General features: G+C 33.9%; 1 protein-coding gene across 3 annotated transcripts in view; it reads right to left on the bottom strand.

Annotated features, from left to right (window-relative positions):
- Positions 1–17,760, bottom strand: part of NOVA1 (NOVA alternative splicing regulator 1) — a 141,134-nt gene that overhangs the window by 33,988 nt on the left and 89,386 nt on the right. The window lies entirely within an intron of this gene.

Here is a 17,760-nt window from a genome sequence, read left to right as displayed (position 1 = left end):
AGCAAACGAGGGGTATTTTACATTACAGGGGTTACAGTTTGATACATCTTCACTAAACAAATATAAAACCTCCCAGTACCAATCCTAAGGGTAAGAGTATGATACTTCACTGAAACAATCCATGTTCTGTATTCCACATATCAAAACACTTAAATAGGTTCCAGAAAATCAGTTTTGGCTTGAAAAACAGGATCTGACAGGAGTTGAAAAAAATTCCCCAAACCCCTCAAAACCAACTTAAAAAGGAATATTGTAGTTTCCAATTTCATTCTGCAGGAATACCAACATAAGACAACCTACAAACTCAAGTAAAACTGCCTTAAAATTTCACATAATCCGTACTTTCAAAAACATATTCTTTACATTTCCAACATATACAATTTTTTTATATTCATCACCTCACTGTTGTCTTCAAATACTGGTAGAACAGTTCTACTAACCGAAGACAATTATAAAATGAATTATCAAGATACTGGTGTATTCCTAAAAATATAGTAATACCATAATACTGATTTCATTGCAAAGATATATATATCTCTATTCAATGTCAGTGCATATTTTGCTTCAAGACTATGGAGAGAGGGAGCAAAATAACAAATCTGAGCCATGGAATTAGCACAAAAATAAATAAAATAATATGTTTCATTTATATACTCCTAGTAAACAGTATTGATATAAGGTCACAAATACATATTTTATCACATAAAATTCATTCACTCTACCTAAGAAAATGAAAATGACAATCTAATGATGTGGCAAATACTAATAAATTTACAACAATTTCTGAAATTCACCACATGTTGGTTGGCCTCATTTCCACTGTACAACCTGCATGGAATCACATAGATTAATATACCAGAGTGGTATGCAACCTTCTCCATAAATTCCCTTCCTATCAATTTTATGTTATGATAATCAGCTTTTATCATCTTAAGATATGCTCCCTACAGAAGTGCAACATACATTTTAACAGAGAACAGTATGGTAACCTCAGGAATTTCCAAGAAAAAATCTGGGTTTTATTAGTTGATGCTCTTCACCTGCTTCTGTGGATGATCTCTAATATTAAATATTTTATTACCTAAAGACGAAGAAGCACACTAAGAGCCTTGCCTGCTCTTAAGATAACATATTCACATATAGTTAGAATTTTATTTTTATCTTAAGTATCAGGCAATACTGAAATTCAACACTGGTAGAAGCACTACAGCAAAAAAGACAGAATAATAAACACACATTTTATTTGTCTATCAAAAGATTACTTTTTAAAATTAGAATTAAAACATGTCAACCAATATTTCAAAATATGTCAGATTATTAATCCTTAATATAAATTTGAATGCTCACACTCATAACTGCAAGTTGTAAAACAAATGCATATTTCTCAAGAGGAAGCTTTTCAAAATATTTTTGTGACCTCTTACAGTATCTTTTCAACAAATCATCTTCAAAATATTGAAGCTTAAAAAAAAGCTAATTTTCTTTGCCAAACACTCTCTCAGAAAAGGGAGTTTGACTGACCCAAGTGAAAGTCACCACAGCCAATGAAACTTGGTTCCTAGACCAAGCTTTCTTAATGCCTTTTTTCTTTTTCCTATTTGGCTCCCTCCCCTTTTGCAAACATCGCCTGTGGTTTCTGTGTAAAGCAATCCAGCTCCAAGGAAATGCTCTGGGGAGCCTTTACAAGGTAGTATTAATTGTCTCCTAAACGATGAGATGCGAGGTGGGCTGATCAATGCAGCTAATGCAAGTGTTCTCCTGCTCTGCAGACAACACACGGAAACAAAACACGGATCGGGTGACGGGCCGGCCACCGAGCCTCATTCAGAGAGCGCTCAGCAGGGATGGCTCCTGTCAAAACACTTGAATGGAAAACACTCCGTGCTAAACAGGAATTTCGGTACACTTGACGTTAAGAGACTAAAGGGTGTTTTGCAATCTGTGGTATTTTAGAAGGTGCTGCATAATAAAAATATGCCGTATGTAACACTTCTGACCAAACAGGCTACGTTTCAGTATGCAGAAAATAGGATGCAGCAGCAGAAATCACTGTCCCATGAAAAAACAAAATTGTGCAAAAACACATCTCACACAGAGTTAAAGTTTGAAATTGCACATTTGCTTTGATAGTCACGTGCGCAAAACAAGGTAAAAGTTAAAAAATGTGGAGAAATTGTACACCTATAGTTTTGAATTGTCTTAATATTTTTGAAGCAATGTTGTCATATTCCTTCACAGCTGTAATAGCTTTTCACTCAGATACCAGAGTACAATAATTTACAAGTATTATGCAAAAGAAAAACTGCCAGCTACATGACCAACCTGTACAGTAAAAATAAACCTACAAATCACTAACACTGGTGAAATTTCTGTCATTTTAAGAGCTTTTAGGCTCTCTAGTGTATGAATTAAAGTGTCAGACTGCTTATAGTTTTCAGTTAACAGTTTTATCCAATCCTTTTTTCACATTTCTGTGAACAGAAGCTCAGCCATGTATATATATATACTTTTTGTCATATGATTTTCAAAATATGCATTTAAAATACAGACCTAATTTTTGAAATAGCTGACAAAGAAAATTAAACTACCAAAACTCACTAGCCTTATTTATGTTGTGTAAGCATAAACAATATAAAATTATTCTCTTTTAAAAAATTATTTACAACTCAATTATGTACTAGGGTCATCTATTGCACACTGCCTTTAACATATGAAGATACAAAACATATACAAGAGAAGAATAATTTTGACACAGATAATGGCTAAATGTAGAATAAGTGATCTTCATCCTTGCACATTAAATAAACCCAGAAAAATGCTTTTATGTATGTTCAATAATAACAAAGTCCATAGTAGAAATTTGCATGGGGCTAGAAATTGGAAAAAAAAATATCTAAAAACATTTCTACAATCATTTGTTTTGTTTTGTTTTTTCCTAAGGGACTCAAATTACTTTTCAGCAAGTGCAGTATCGTTTCTTTCCCCTTATATTAGAATCCAAATTCAATTCACATATGTGGGTTTTAACATTTTCTTATCAAATAATAGGCAGAATCTAATTACACAAAAATACCCTGCCTGTACACTCACCAAAAAATTTATTTGCAAAACCATCAGAGAAAAAACCTTTATCTGTTTTTTTTGTTTTTGTTTTTGTTTTTTTTTTTAAGTTTATTTTGTTTAGTTTAGAGAGGGGCATTTTTGGGCCCTTTTTTTTACACAACATTATATAGAATTTTTTTTTTCTTTAAAGTTCAAGTTCCATGGGATATGGGAAAGTGATACCATTACCAGGCATCACACAATTTACAGGAAAATAGACAAAAGACTCTTTTGATATCTAATAAATTAGGACTAAAACATAAACAGGCTTGCAATAACTTTAAGAACTCATTTTTCCTCCTAACTCATGTAACTATCTAAAATTTTACTTCTGGCAAATATCCTTGGACACCACACTAATTTTTTCAAGAACTTCCAAACAATAGACCATGTTTTTTCTCTGAGAATGTTATTTACTTATTGGACAGCTGATACAACTTTTAAAGCAACCATTAGAATAAATGGCAGGATTTGCAACAGGATAAATGATCCTGATGCTTTTGATGTTTGTATTTCTGTACTTAACTGGCACACATCTATACATGGTTGCCACTACAATTTAAAATGCTTACTTAAAGACTGATTCAGTGTGTAGGAGTTCTTCTGTACTCACAGAAATGCTCACTACATGTTAAATGTGCTTGTGTGTCTTTGGAAAATAAGAAGCATTTCTCAGCTGAAATGTTTTGGGGAATGCATGGTACCTTTCAGAAATCTCAGGCATTTATGTGACTATAAAATTTACACTGGGCTTTTACATCAATCTTAAAGAGTATTTGAAAACCTAAAAACCACAATGCAATAGCAGCTCAGGGTAATCCCAATACATCCACTAATTAAATCTCCTTGTACTTTTCCAGTATACCATGCCAATTTCTTTCATACTAAATGGGAGAACCTGTGAGAGAAGCCAAAGCTAAAACCTTAACTAAACGAAAGCTGCGCTACAGTCTCTCATCTGCTCATTTACAATAAGCTTTTTGTTTGACAATTCCCAGTACAGCACTCTACTAAACCAAATATCCCATACATGTATTTTTGCGACCCATGATCAACCGGCTGTTAGAGTAATATTCTGTAGAACACCACACAGACTGATTCAGCCAAAAAACTGATCTTGCAAACCCCTTGGTAAAATAGGACTGTGCTTTGACACTGTTCCCAAGCAAACTAAAAATTGTCAGTAACTCGCTTAACATGAAATTCTGATAAACTCTTTTCTGGATATAACACTTCCACTGAACATTTGCATAAAGCCTCAGAAAATGAAAATCACAAAATATTTTTTTTTTTTAATTCGAATGCATTAGAAGTATCTCACAAGGTCTTCAACAGATATAAAAAAAACCCTCTGTCACATAAATGATAAAATGTACAGTCTTAAATGCAACACATAAGAACATCCCACAGATATATGAAGTGTTACTGAAATCTACACCGGACAGTTTTGGCCCTCAGTTCCTATCTCTCTCCCCTATTCTTTTTACCTTGTTTCTTGACGGAGAATTAACTGGTCTTAACACAGACTCTGTACCCACATTCCTCACTGACAGAAAGGCATCTCTCAAAGCAAAGCCTGATGATCCCAAACCTCCCAAACTGAAAGGGAAAATGAGGGCTGGTTGAAATTCTAGGGCATTGATGTCCTGCTCTTGTTTTCATCCAAACAAAACAACGTTGGAGCTGCTTGCTCAGGACACTCATACAAATAAGGGTGTGTTCACAGGAAGCCTCACCACCCTTAGCAGAAGAACCTGACCACTGAAATCAGGTGAATAACACACCTTTATGTATGACATGTGGACAGCTGTGCACATGTGTGTGCACATACCTATTGATACCCACATATATACCAATTTATTTTACTGTGAGTGAATAGGTGACAACTTTCACTAGAACTCAGATATTGAAATGGATCAAGTTTAAAAATTTTGCAAAACTTATGAAATGTATGAATCCTCAGAGTTATATGAAAACAAGTTTTACAATCTGTTGTGATTTGGTCACAAGACTGAATTACATGAATCCAGGTTTAATGTAGTTATGGCTAAAGATACAGATTATTCCCATGTGAGAGAGAAAGCATGGAATTAAAAAAAACTCAAACCTCATCACTATTAAAGGTTTAGAAGAGATGATGAGTCATCTTACAAAGCAAACAATCCCTTGAATATAAACTGTTTTGTTAGGTATCAGCTACAGCTTTGATGATGATTTCCTAGAAACATAGTTACATAAAGACAGACGAAGAATTATTATTATTACTATACTGTCATGTGTTAAGAGACAAGATTACAATTCCTTCTCTTTGTTTAAGAGTTATTAATAAAAAATAAAGATTCCACTGCAAAAGGTGGTAAATGTCTCCAAAACCAAAGGAAAAGGCCAGAGATTTTTTTTCTTCCTATGGTTTTATGTGGGAGTGTTACTTAGATGAGAAACACTAACAGAGAAAGAATGTGTACAAATTAATGCCCAAATGGCTGCAATGAAAGTAAACATACTCCAACTATGCTTTGGAAAAGCATGTTTCTGGACAACAAAAGTACTGGAAATAAGAAAGCCTTCAAACCATGGACAGAAGCACTATACTTTTATTAATTTTGTTTGTGGGAAATTTTGTCTTAATATATTATTTGTAAAATGATCTATAACAAACTACTCTTTTGTTTATATTAAAAAAAAAAAAACCCCACCTGAGTCCATCATAATATTTATAATAAAAAATGGGAATATAAACCATAGATTTTAAACAAAATAGAATTAATTTAATCATTGCTTTTTACATGATTGATGTAAAATCAATTTTTTTTACTAAAAAAAAAAATCACATGATTTTTGATGAGCCCTAAATTGCATGGTACTCTCTGCTAACAAAAAGAAATCTGCTTTGATTTTCCTTAACAGTGGATTGGTTGGTTCAATATGCTTCTGATTTTTTTTTTTTTCAAACGGAAATGGGCTCACCATTATGATACTTTCTAATAACAGAATATAACAATTTGATTATTCATGTATTTTTTAGATTATCAGTGCCTGGAATATTGCACAGAGTTACTATTTTTTCCCTATCAGTAACCATCTAAATAAGTAAACATTTATTAAAAATCCAGTAGTGAAATTTTGTGAAAATGTGAAAGTCAATGATAAGTAAAGCTTTCAAACTCATTAAAACCAAGCACACACAATACTACCAGAAGACCATATCAGCTGGAGAAAAGAAAATAATTGACCTTATTTTTAGAAGGGGACCACAGATTAGAAAGAAAAGAAATAGCATATGTTTTCCAACATATCTGGAATTATTTTTTTATTAACAAAAGAGTGTGAGACTATTTTCTCCTGCAAAATAACGTTCAGTTGACAATTACTGCTTTTATACTATGCTACAGTAATATGAACCTTTGCTCATAATGCCTCCTACATGTACAATTACTAAGCCAAAGAGAAAAACTCACCCATTTAAAAAGTAAAATACATACTCTGAGAAATTGTAGGAACTGATACATTTTATAATTTAGAGTGGTAACAGCTGAAATCACCAAGGAGCTTTTCTCCTTAAAAATATTTCTCAAGTTCCATGGTTTTAAAGCCTGTAAAAAGCTTTGGAAAATCCCCCTGGATAAGCTGAGCTTCTCAATAAATCAAATCACATAATACAACCATTGACATTTATTTGTTTAGAGGAAGCAAATACCAAACTTCAGGTAAATGAGTCATACTCAACCTTTTGATTAGAAATTCTATTAAAATATTTGTGACTGCATGCATATTTTTCCCATATATTGCAGGTAAACACTGACAGTGACCAGGGGAACATGATTTTTTGAGAGTATGCTTATTAGTAATGAATGCTATTTAAATTAAGTCATGACCCTGCCAGAAATCACCTTTACCTATAGCTTTCAAGGCAAACATTAGAGATAAGCATAATTCCAGGTAGGAAGAAAATGAAAAGAAACATGCTATAGCAACTATATCTATATAGTTATATATATCATTAGAACTATTCTACATAGTTCAGAAATATGAGGAGAGAGACAAGGATACCCACACCCTTTGCTTTCAGACTAAGAGTGCTCTGTCAAAACCAGGATGAGCTCCTGTTGTGATGCAGTCATTATAGCATACATCTGGAATAGGCCCATACAAACACAAACCACATATTTTTTGTATCTAGCTCCTTCTTTTTCCATCTCTAAGTACTAGTCTAATGCCATGTTCGGCTCATAGTAGATTTTATGTGCTGTATTTTTAATTACATCCATAGCTCCCCAGCAGCAGACTCTAGTTCAGAGTTTATATGGTAAGAAGGGAGGAAGAGTTTCTGATTACTGCTCAAACATTTGGTATGTCACACTTATTTTTCTTTGTCTTCCCACCTCCTTCCTGATCACCAGACTGCAACCCTTCTATAGCAGGTCCTGCTGATTTTTCTATGAATGGCATTATTCTGCCTTAAATTTAGTTTTCTAGAATTTATGCCCTTAACCAATGCAGCCAGTTAAGAAAGACATGGATGTCCATGAACAGTGCATTCCATCTACCTTTAGATGGAATCACCCTAAAAAGATAAGAAGTTCTCACACTTAAATATACAAGGAACTTTAAGTATTAGTTTAGATAAGATGGAGGGCTCCTCAAAGGCTCACTACATACATGTATAACACAACACTGTTTTTCTATTTACACAACATGGTGAATTACTCTTCTTACTAAAATGATAATAATTAATATAGCAACATTAAAAATATTACCTGGGTGTAGGAATAAAGCATTATGTAATATTATTTTGGTGCTGTAAGAGATAAATTGAAGTTTAATAAAGAGATATTTTCCTCAAAAACCAATGTCACACTCATTTCTGCCCACCAGAAGATTTATATAAATTCATAAATCTTTTGTCATATCATATGTCTACAATAAAAAGGAGTAAAAAATGTTATGTAGGCAGAACTGTTTCTAAATAGGACTCTTTCACAACTTTTTGCACTGGATGACAGTTGCTCTTTCTCTATTTTTATAGCTACACAATCTTTATTCCTAAGCACTCAAAAATTCCTGCTTCACAGGTATTTGCTGAACTATTTTCATTCTTGTACAAAATTACTTTTAAAATAGCCAAGGTAGATATAATGGTCCTGGGAAGTTCAGTACCAATGAGAATCAGTTGGAGTGAACAAAAGATCTCCTGCCAGTACTGATTGAGCCAGACAGAAGCCTTTTTAAAGGCCAGTCATTTTGTGAGTATTTCCAACTATTCAAAAGAAAAATGTAATAATTTAATGTTTATACAAATAGTTCAAGATTTCAATGTGTTTATTGTTTTTGTTACTGGATTTGAAAGAAGGAATCTGCATCTCAAAGGACTCCAAGGCATAAGAGTTTTTCCACAGCTGCTTTTCAAGAGTCACCTCATGGGCTGGAATTTCTAATTAATCTGAGTAAGTTATTGGTGCTCAGCTACTCCTCCATGGCCCTGCTGTGCAGTAGCACAAGAAAAATGTTACAGAATTAAGAACCTCACCAGTTCTTCTCCTCAAAAGGCAACAAAAGACAAGTTCACCTCTAAAAATCAGACTCTCTACAGATACAAATACATGTGAAATGATCTCCTTTCTCTATTTGCCTGAGAGCTCATTTTTATAGGATGGCAGCAGATTTAAAAATGAGGAATGTGAACTTCAAGAATGGTACCTAATTTGTGCTAACTACTTGCATGAATTCTATACCAAGAATGTGCCTTCTCTCAACAATCTTTTAAGTCTGTTCCCTTCTCTAACACTAAACCAGGGATGGTCATAATGTTTCTCTAAGTCAGCAGCAGAGGAGCACTGCAGGTACATGTGTTGGGGATGGGGAGGAGGGAGGGTGCAGTCACCATCCCTCTGCTCTTCCCTTTTCCTCCAGCTGCAGAACTTCTTCCTTGTTACAGGAAAGAAGTCGAAGCTCAGTAAGTCTGCTGAGGGAAGAGACAAATACTGACACTCTTCCAAAGGTCCCATACCATCTGGTACTACAGGATTTAGAGCCCTTGAGATAGGCACTCCTGCAGCAGGGTCACATTGGACAGCAAGAGCTGGATTATTAAAGAGTTTTATGCTCATGAAAACTTATGATCTCCTATCCCTAGAAATAACAGCATCAGGGTGGGTGGTAGTGCTCTGATATGCTTTTTAAATACTATTGTGACAGGCTCAGATTGCATCATTTATTCAAATAAAGTACAATTTTTCACATTCATTAGCAAGCCAATGAATGGCAGTAAGTACATTAAGCTGAACAAGGGTGTGAAAAATTCTATAAAGCATTTATGTGCTTAAGGAACCTAACAACCTTTTGTCTATTTTTTTACCCCAAAATTACCTGCCACCTATAAAGATAATTACTTTTTCTTGCCCTCAAATCTTAATTACTTGTGGAGTCTTTCAGATCTTCATTATTCACTAGCCATGCTCAGACATCTCTTTTGGGAAAAAAAAAAAAAAAAAAAGAAGGTGTCTTGTGGAGAGAAGACCTAGAAAATGTTATTCTGTGGAAAAGGTGCAGTATTGATGGCTTGCTAAGATTTGGAATGTAATTTAAATGCTAACAATGTGCATTTTCAAGAATGCATTTTGATTGACAGGAAACAGAGAAAAGTAGTTAAATTTTCACAATATGAAAAGTGTTATATGAAAATAAATTGAATGGGAAGATTAATTTTAAACTTTGTATATCCAAAGCACTGGCAGTTGAAGATTCTTAATGACTCTTAACTAACACTACTTAACACCAAAGGAGCTGTCTAAAATGTTTAATAGGAGAACTGACTGGAAACAGCAAAAGTTGAGGAAAAGGCAGGAGGAGAACCAGCACAAATCAAATAAATTACAAAGACAAAATGCCTACCAGTCAGTCATAAATTTTGACCCAAATATACAGAAAATAAACATACCCCAAAATAAGCACAGCTCAACATTTTAAATTAAAGAATTTTTGGTCAGAAGAATGATTGCATATAAGCATATCCATGCTTTATGGCATTTTTGATACTGGTATTTGAAATATGTCTATCACATGTTTCTGGGTGCAAATACATACAAAGGACATTAGAAATTGCCCTCTCAAGTGAAACAGGTTCCAGTATGAACAACTATAAATGAAGAGTTGTGTACTACTTAAAGGCAAAAGCCCAGCATGAAGTATTTATTCTAGTCTAGAAATAAAGTTGCAGTAAGTAGTTTCTAATCACAAACAGAAGCAGGAATAAACCAAGTGAAAACCATCCAGTGATATCTTGTAATTTTTGAGATGGTATTTCACAGCTATACACAGCAATATTCTTTTCTGAAACTTTAATTTGCGCCTACTTAGAAAAAGGCACAGACTGAAAAAAGCTTTATTAATAACAAAATATCTGTCCTCTTTTTTACCAGTGCTGAGAATGTTCCTAATGCTGCTATTTACCAAGTGTATCAGAATTCTGTCAGACTTTAAAATCTGCCTGTTCTTCTCCAAATCTAATTTTCTATTTCTCTCCTCAAAACTAATAAACCAGCCCAAAATAGAAATGAAATGCTTATTAATTCTGAAATCTTTTTTAGATTTCTAAATGACATGGAGTATTGTAAAACATAAATAATAGCTTAATGATGGACTATTACATCCTAAAATGGGGGAAAACCAAAACGCAGTAGAATCCTTATTCTTTGATCATTCATGAGATTTTGTTTTAAGTCAAGGAAATTGTTTTTGCCCATTTGAAAAAGAATTTACCAGCCTAATTATATTTTTTAATCTTCTCTCAAACCATTTAATCCATGGATTGTTTATTCCTGCATGATACAAATGCAGTTTTAAATTTTCTTTTTCTTGTAGGAAAGAGCAAGATCAGAATCACAACAAAAAGCCAAGTAATTTAATGAAGCTGGAATTAATAAAGACCATTTCCCTATAGATTTGCATTTTTTAAGGTAGGAAGATGTAGTCTCTGACAGAAGCTTTTCCCAAAGTTGTCTGGGGACAGCAAATACATGTAATAAAGGAATGCCTTCCTTTAGCAGAGGATTTCATAGCATCATTCTCCAATCCAAAGATGCTTATCTTTTAAATGGATGTAAGAATTTTTTTATCTGAAAGAAGTTTATCTCTTTGTCAAATGCTGATCATGTTTATAAAGGGTCCAATGTTGTTTCACAAAAACATTAGGCAAGGTAACACTGAGACTGATCAAACAAATCAAGTGTCTTGTTTAAAATTGTCCTAATCATCATTCAGAAGCAATAATATATGCATATATTAAGTAAAAATCAAAATTCAACTATTATACATTTGTCTATTTACCCCTTTTGTAGGTTTTTGATAAACTAGGGTTGGTACATTTTGAACTTTGCCTTTCAATGAAGTGGGTGAACCTTCCTTACAGTCACAAATGGTGCCTTTAGAAATATATTTATAAAAAAAAAAACAAAGGTCCTTAAATGAACTCTTGCAACTCTAATTCCTCCTGTGTACTGAGCAACTATACTGTGTCAAGTGTAGAAAATAGATATTTACTTCTACTGAATTTGCATTTCCTGCTCAGAACACGTGGTGGAATTTTTTGTGTCATGATACTTACATTCTGATATCAAGATAACTCTGAATTGTATTCATGACAGTTATATTCAAGTAGGAAAAAATATGAGATCATAATTCTCATAATTAAAGCACTCAATAGCTCTCAATCCCTGAATTATTCCCAGCTTTTTGTACCACTCCTAAGAAAACATACTGCAGACTGTAGAGTTCTAGATATGGTTAAATGATTGAAACAATAGGAAAAAAGGTAGCAAGAAATAACTGAGGTACTTATGCATGATAAAGCAAAGAAAAAAATATTTAATAGATCAATACCAAATTGAACAAGAAAGAGGAAAAAAACTCCTTAAACAATGGCTGCAATTTTAGATTGAATAATGAAATTATGAGATATGCAAAAGACATTAAATAGAAGTTTTCAAATAAAAGATAAGCGAAAAATATACCACATGACTGTTGATTACGATGAACCTAGTTATTTAGTCCTTTTTGATTTCTATACTGTTTTTCACTGCAGCATTTGATGTAATGCTGTATTTTGTTTGCCTTAGTAATCATAAATATTACATGTATTGTGCTCAGTTTTATAACATGAGCCTTTCTATATTTATATGTTTCTTGTTAATGTGCTACGGAATTCAAAACCTATGGGACTTTGGGACCTTAATTTGAGCCTGTGGCAACGAAGATGCAGCTGTTCATTTATAAGCAATCATCACAGATACAGAAGTTTGAAGATTAAATTTGAAAAGCCACTCTCCCAAACTTTTAAAATTATTAAATTATAACAGAATCAGTTTTTTTTTTTTCTGAGAATTATTTTTACTCATTAAGTTTTCTCCAAGTTTAAAATCAAACCAAGCCAATTTTACAGAGCATTCTACCTGAGCTTGCACCATGTTAGAATTGCAGATTAAGTATCAGTATTTGATTATTATTGTAATGCTTCCTTCTCACATACATAATTATAATATATCATCAACCATGACCCACTCAAGAGTCTTTTGAAGTTGGCATTATAAATTTTATCCTACATTCACCCAGGTGCAATTCAACACTGCTAGCACAATTTATTTAAATTAAACTTCTCCTATCATTGAATCAAATAATTATAAAGTAGTGTTATTCATTGGTCTTACAGAAATACCCTACATAAATAAAGCTATAAACAAAGCAGATGACTTTATCAACATATGAAATCTACATATCTGTTGGCATCTACAGATAACAACATATTAAAGGGTCAACACTGATCAAAGGTTGGGAGAATCTCTTTTACAGGAAAAGGCTGAGGGAGCTGGGCCTGTTCAACCTCAAGAAGAGGACTGAGGGGACCTCATCAATGTCTATCAGTATCTGAAGGGAGGGTGTCAGAGCATGGACCCAGGCTCCTCTTGGTGGTTATAAGTAACTGGACCAGAGGCAATAGGAAGAAACATGCACAGAAAGTTCCACCTGAATGTGAGGAAGAACATCTTTACTGTGAGGGTGACTGAGCACTGGAACAGATTGTCCTGAGAGGTTGTGGAGACGCCCTCACTGGAGACATTCAAGGACCATCTGGATGCAATCCTGTGCCATGTGCCCTAGGATGACCCATTGTAGTCTCTTCCAATCTGCCTTGTTCTGTGCTTCTGTGAAATATAATTTTTTAACTGACATGACAGGGCAGGTGTGTACCTGTGGTACAAGTTACTTTTTCAAATAGGATACTCTATTTTATAGGATTAAGACAGCAATCCAGGGTGCAAAGGGCTGATCATGATGGAGTCTAGAAACTCTCTGAATTAGTGCCAAAGCTAAATTCCTGTGGCTTAAGTCCGACGTTCTGCTGTATTAAGGAGCAACACCACAGAAAGCTTTGCAAATAAGCTCTCAGAGGGAGCACTGTCAAGATGATCAGTAGATACTAATGAAAGTAGTATTTTCAGATGGTTGATAGAAATAGTATCATATTACCATGGATCTCTTTCTTGATAGTAACAGGAAATCTCCTCAGGTGTGTAGCAGCAGTATTGTTTAATCACTCCTTAATATTTTGTCCTGACTACAACCTGTGAAAGTTTCATCTCCAATGGATACTATAAGGTTCAACAATATATTAGCCCTTTACAAATGCCCAAAAACTTTAAGATTATAAACTTATTTTCCTCTTTCATTCCTCCTCCTTTATCCCATGAAATTTTTCTCTTCATTAAGAAAAAAATTAATATCTGATGGCAGTTTCCTAAAGCAAGGCAGGCCTCCCAAAAGACAGTCACCCAGGTTTTGTGATTTTCCTACAAAGAAGTAGCTCTAGCTTCCTTTCCCTACAGATCTAGGCACTTATATGAAACTCTGCAGCAAAAATCCTCAAGGAAATGCAAGTAAAAATTACAAAGTTTTCCAAGCTGACAGGCTCCTTTCAAATGCAGTTTCACCTTTTCCTTGCAGACACACTGGGGACTACCTTCAGAAGCACCAGACAGATATAAAATGCAAATAAATGCACAAAGACTAGAAAGGAGTGTGGTATAAACTGTTGGTTAAGAAAAATGGTACCATAACAGTGCAACATCTAAAGCCACATGACTTGGGTTGCTATAGATGCCACAAACTCAATTAGGTGAGAATTTGTGAACTAGGGTAGGATAGGATTTTCCATTCTTTGTATGCTTCTCAGATCTCTCCTTTTCCTGCAAAAGTTCTCTGCAGTGGTGGTCAAAATCAGAGAGAAATACAACTGGAAAGACACCTATTTTTTTGTACATTTATTTACATCAATGAGCAAGCAACAGGAAAACTGCTTTCTCATCGCTTAAGTAAAATATATGCCTATATTTTACTTAACTGATAGTGAGAAATACATGAATTAAAGATTCACAAGTATTAAGACAGCATTAGGAGGTGGACGTCTAAGAGCTGTCTTTCCTTATTTGTTATATCCCAGCCTCTAGCACATACAATTCAAAATACAGTTACTCAAAGATTATGTACCTCCCAACATTTTAGCAAGACACACTATTTTTTTAGAGGTAGCTATTGCTCACATTATTAAAGACTGTTTTGTATGGTATGTATTCAAAAGAAATCTAAGCTTAAAAATGATGCTCCAACTTTGTCTTTTCCTGATATACATCTAGAACCACGCAGTTATAAATTCTGAAAAAGAATTATATCCATTTTATTAATGTTAACATGAAAAACTTCAAATGCCACAATGCAAGTCAGTTTGCTTCAGAGTCAGTCTCATTGATGTCAATTTTATTTTCCCTAATCAGTTTTATCACTTTGTCCTATTAGAAATGCATTTCTTTCCAAGTTGACTCTAAATCAAATATCTGACAGGAAACCCCCTCAAGATAATTCCCTGATGCAGGCACTACAAAGTGGTTATAGGGGTAGCATGTAAATGACTACAACACTGATGCTCATTCCAGCAATTGTCAAACATCACCTGACTTCTGTCAGAGTGAAGGACTTGGCAAGAAATTGCAACATGAAGAAATTTCATGTGCTAGTGGTGATTAGAGGTCATTGTTTCCAACCAGGATTTTGAACCCTGCTCTACTATCTAACAGATCTACCTACCATGCAAGTCATGAAAAGCTCCCAGGAAATGTGCATCTCAGGTGTCCAAAGTGATAACCAACCCAGAAAGGAACCAAAAAAGCTCTTACTCTGCTTTCTGGGTCTTTATATGAACAGGAAAATGCAGCTTGAAATGATCAAGGCTTTTCCATCCATTACTCAATAATATCTTCCAAGACAGCTGCTATTCAAATGCTTAAGGAAAAAGTTCTAAGAAGTGGTATGGCTGAAAAGTCATGATGAAAAAAAACAGCCTGCAGGAAATCCAGAACGACAAACCTCCAGAATTTAAAAAATATCACCAGTGAGACCAGCTTTCCCTTTGGGAAAAGTTCAGTATCTTTTTCACACACAAGACAAAGATATTTAATAAAAAAAAAATCTACTGTATTCTAATCATAAGCTGGAATATCCAGACATCACTGGTGTAAGACAGCAAGGATTCAGAACAATTTTTTTTCTTACTGTACCTCTGACAGTATGCAAGGTAACACTAACTTTTCTAATCAACACTATGGTATCTCATCTAGTAGGTCACCTGGAAGACACAGAAAAGTAGAGTGAATTACAGTTTGCTGAAAATCACAAAGGTTTCAGACAGTTTATTTGGTTTGAAGTTTTTTTTCAGTATCAGAAAAAGAACAGTATATTCTTTAGAACTTGGAGGTTTATTAAAGCTCATGGATGTCAAAAAGAAAGTAGGCCAATCAAAAATAAAAAGCATGAATGTAAGGCATTGCTTTGTCCATGAGGAAAGAAGATTTTAAAATATAGTTTTTATATAATTTTTAATTTTATTTTTATATCCTTTACATATGTATAAATACATACACACCTCTCCAGAAATATTTTATAAGGAGAAAAAAAATGCTGTCTCTATCTGCATTTTTAAAAATATTTATGATGAATGGCCTCATAAAAATACATGCAGAGAGACAGAAGAAAAAAAAATTCAAAAAAACAGCAACACATATTTGATAATACTAATAGCTCAAGTGTTTTTGTGTCAAACACCAGGCATTCCAGCAACTACCACTATAAAGCTCCACTGTCATTGTCTCTAACTAAGAAATATTTTACATAACAACAAAAGGGCAAATATAGAAGTAAACAGCCCAGTAGCTGCCACTGCTCCTTCACTTTGCCTAAAATAAATAATTGGATAGGACATGATTACACAGAATTACGTTAACAACTATAGTTTACATGCGCATATTTTCATGCATATAAATAGGAGGCAATACCATATCATCTCTGCCAGGAAGTCACCTTCATTTGCAAGGATGTGAATTTGAGCCACACAGCTCCTCACTGGATCAAAATTAAAATGGAAGCAAATCAATTTTGTAATTATTAATATAATAGACAAGAACTAGGGTGGTGAGCCATCAATTCTAATTAAAGGCTGCAATTAAAGGATACTTCAATCAATCATCTCTCTGAAAGTATACTCTATTGATTGCTACATTAATTATTAAAATCATATTAAAATAAAATTCAGATTTAGTTATCTGCCAGCTACTTCAAGATAATATTCTGGGTCTTATAACTAAATGAGTGACATCATAACTAGGAATTTTTTTTTTCCTGTAAAGAATCCTCAGAAGAGGTATTCAAGAATTTTAATTTCTGACTCAGTCTATTAACTCCCCATGGCAGTCCTTTAGGACTTGCTTTTCCTTCACCAGCATTTGTCACAATACCTATTTATGTCTTATGTACTTCAAATATACATACATATCAGACAATCCTAAACTAGGTATTTTAAGAACTTTTAACACAGGCAAAGCCAAGACCTAGTTGTATAAGTAATAGAGAGAAATGCTAAAATACAATTCATAATTTTGCAGTTCAAACTGAAATATAGGTAGATGAAAAGCAGAGTTCATAGTTAACGGCAACAAAGAGGTACTTGACTCAGTCATGTTTTATGTTCCTGTGAAGAAAAAGAACATAAATAAGAAAGTAGTTGAAAAGATAATGAAGATAATTGAATCTTGACCACAAAATTCAAGTTAAAGGCCATCTCAGTTGAGAAAAACACAGAAAATATTGAAGTAAACAGATTATAAGACACAAAATAAACTAAGCTATGGGTGTGGCAAGTAAGAATTGTGAAAAATTGCATCCCACTTTAGTCCTTGGGATGCAATTTTTCACAATCCCCACTTAGCCCTTAGTCCCACAGGCCTTTGACTGAGCTAAAAAAGCTAAGACTATATCCATAAAATCTTGAATTTATAAACCTGTTCCAAATGGTCAAATTCCACAGCTAATTTTCAAGTAGAGAATTGTATCAGCAGGCAGCCCGGCTACAGAAATCTATGAAGTTATGACTGCCACCCACTGCTTTGCAACTATGGCCTGTAATCAGGAGGACAAAAATAGTTGAAAAACATAGGAAGGGAAGAAAGGAATAAAGGAAAAATTTTGATAATAAAATATCTTATTTTATTAAATCATTGCTTATTCTAACAGAAATGTAAGCATAACCAACACCTAGAAGCTGAAAATTCTAGCTCCTTC

Source organism: Anomalospiza imberbis, chromosome 6 (genome assembly GCF_031753505.1).
Source record: "Anomalospiza imberbis isolate Cuckoo-Finch-1a 21T00152 chromosome 6, ASM3175350v1, whole genome shotgun sequence".
Taxonomy (NCBI): Eukaryota; Metazoa; Chordata; class Aves; order Passeriformes; family Viduidae; genus Anomalospiza; species Anomalospiza imberbis.
This window is presented reverse-complemented; position numbering and strand designations above follow the sequence as displayed.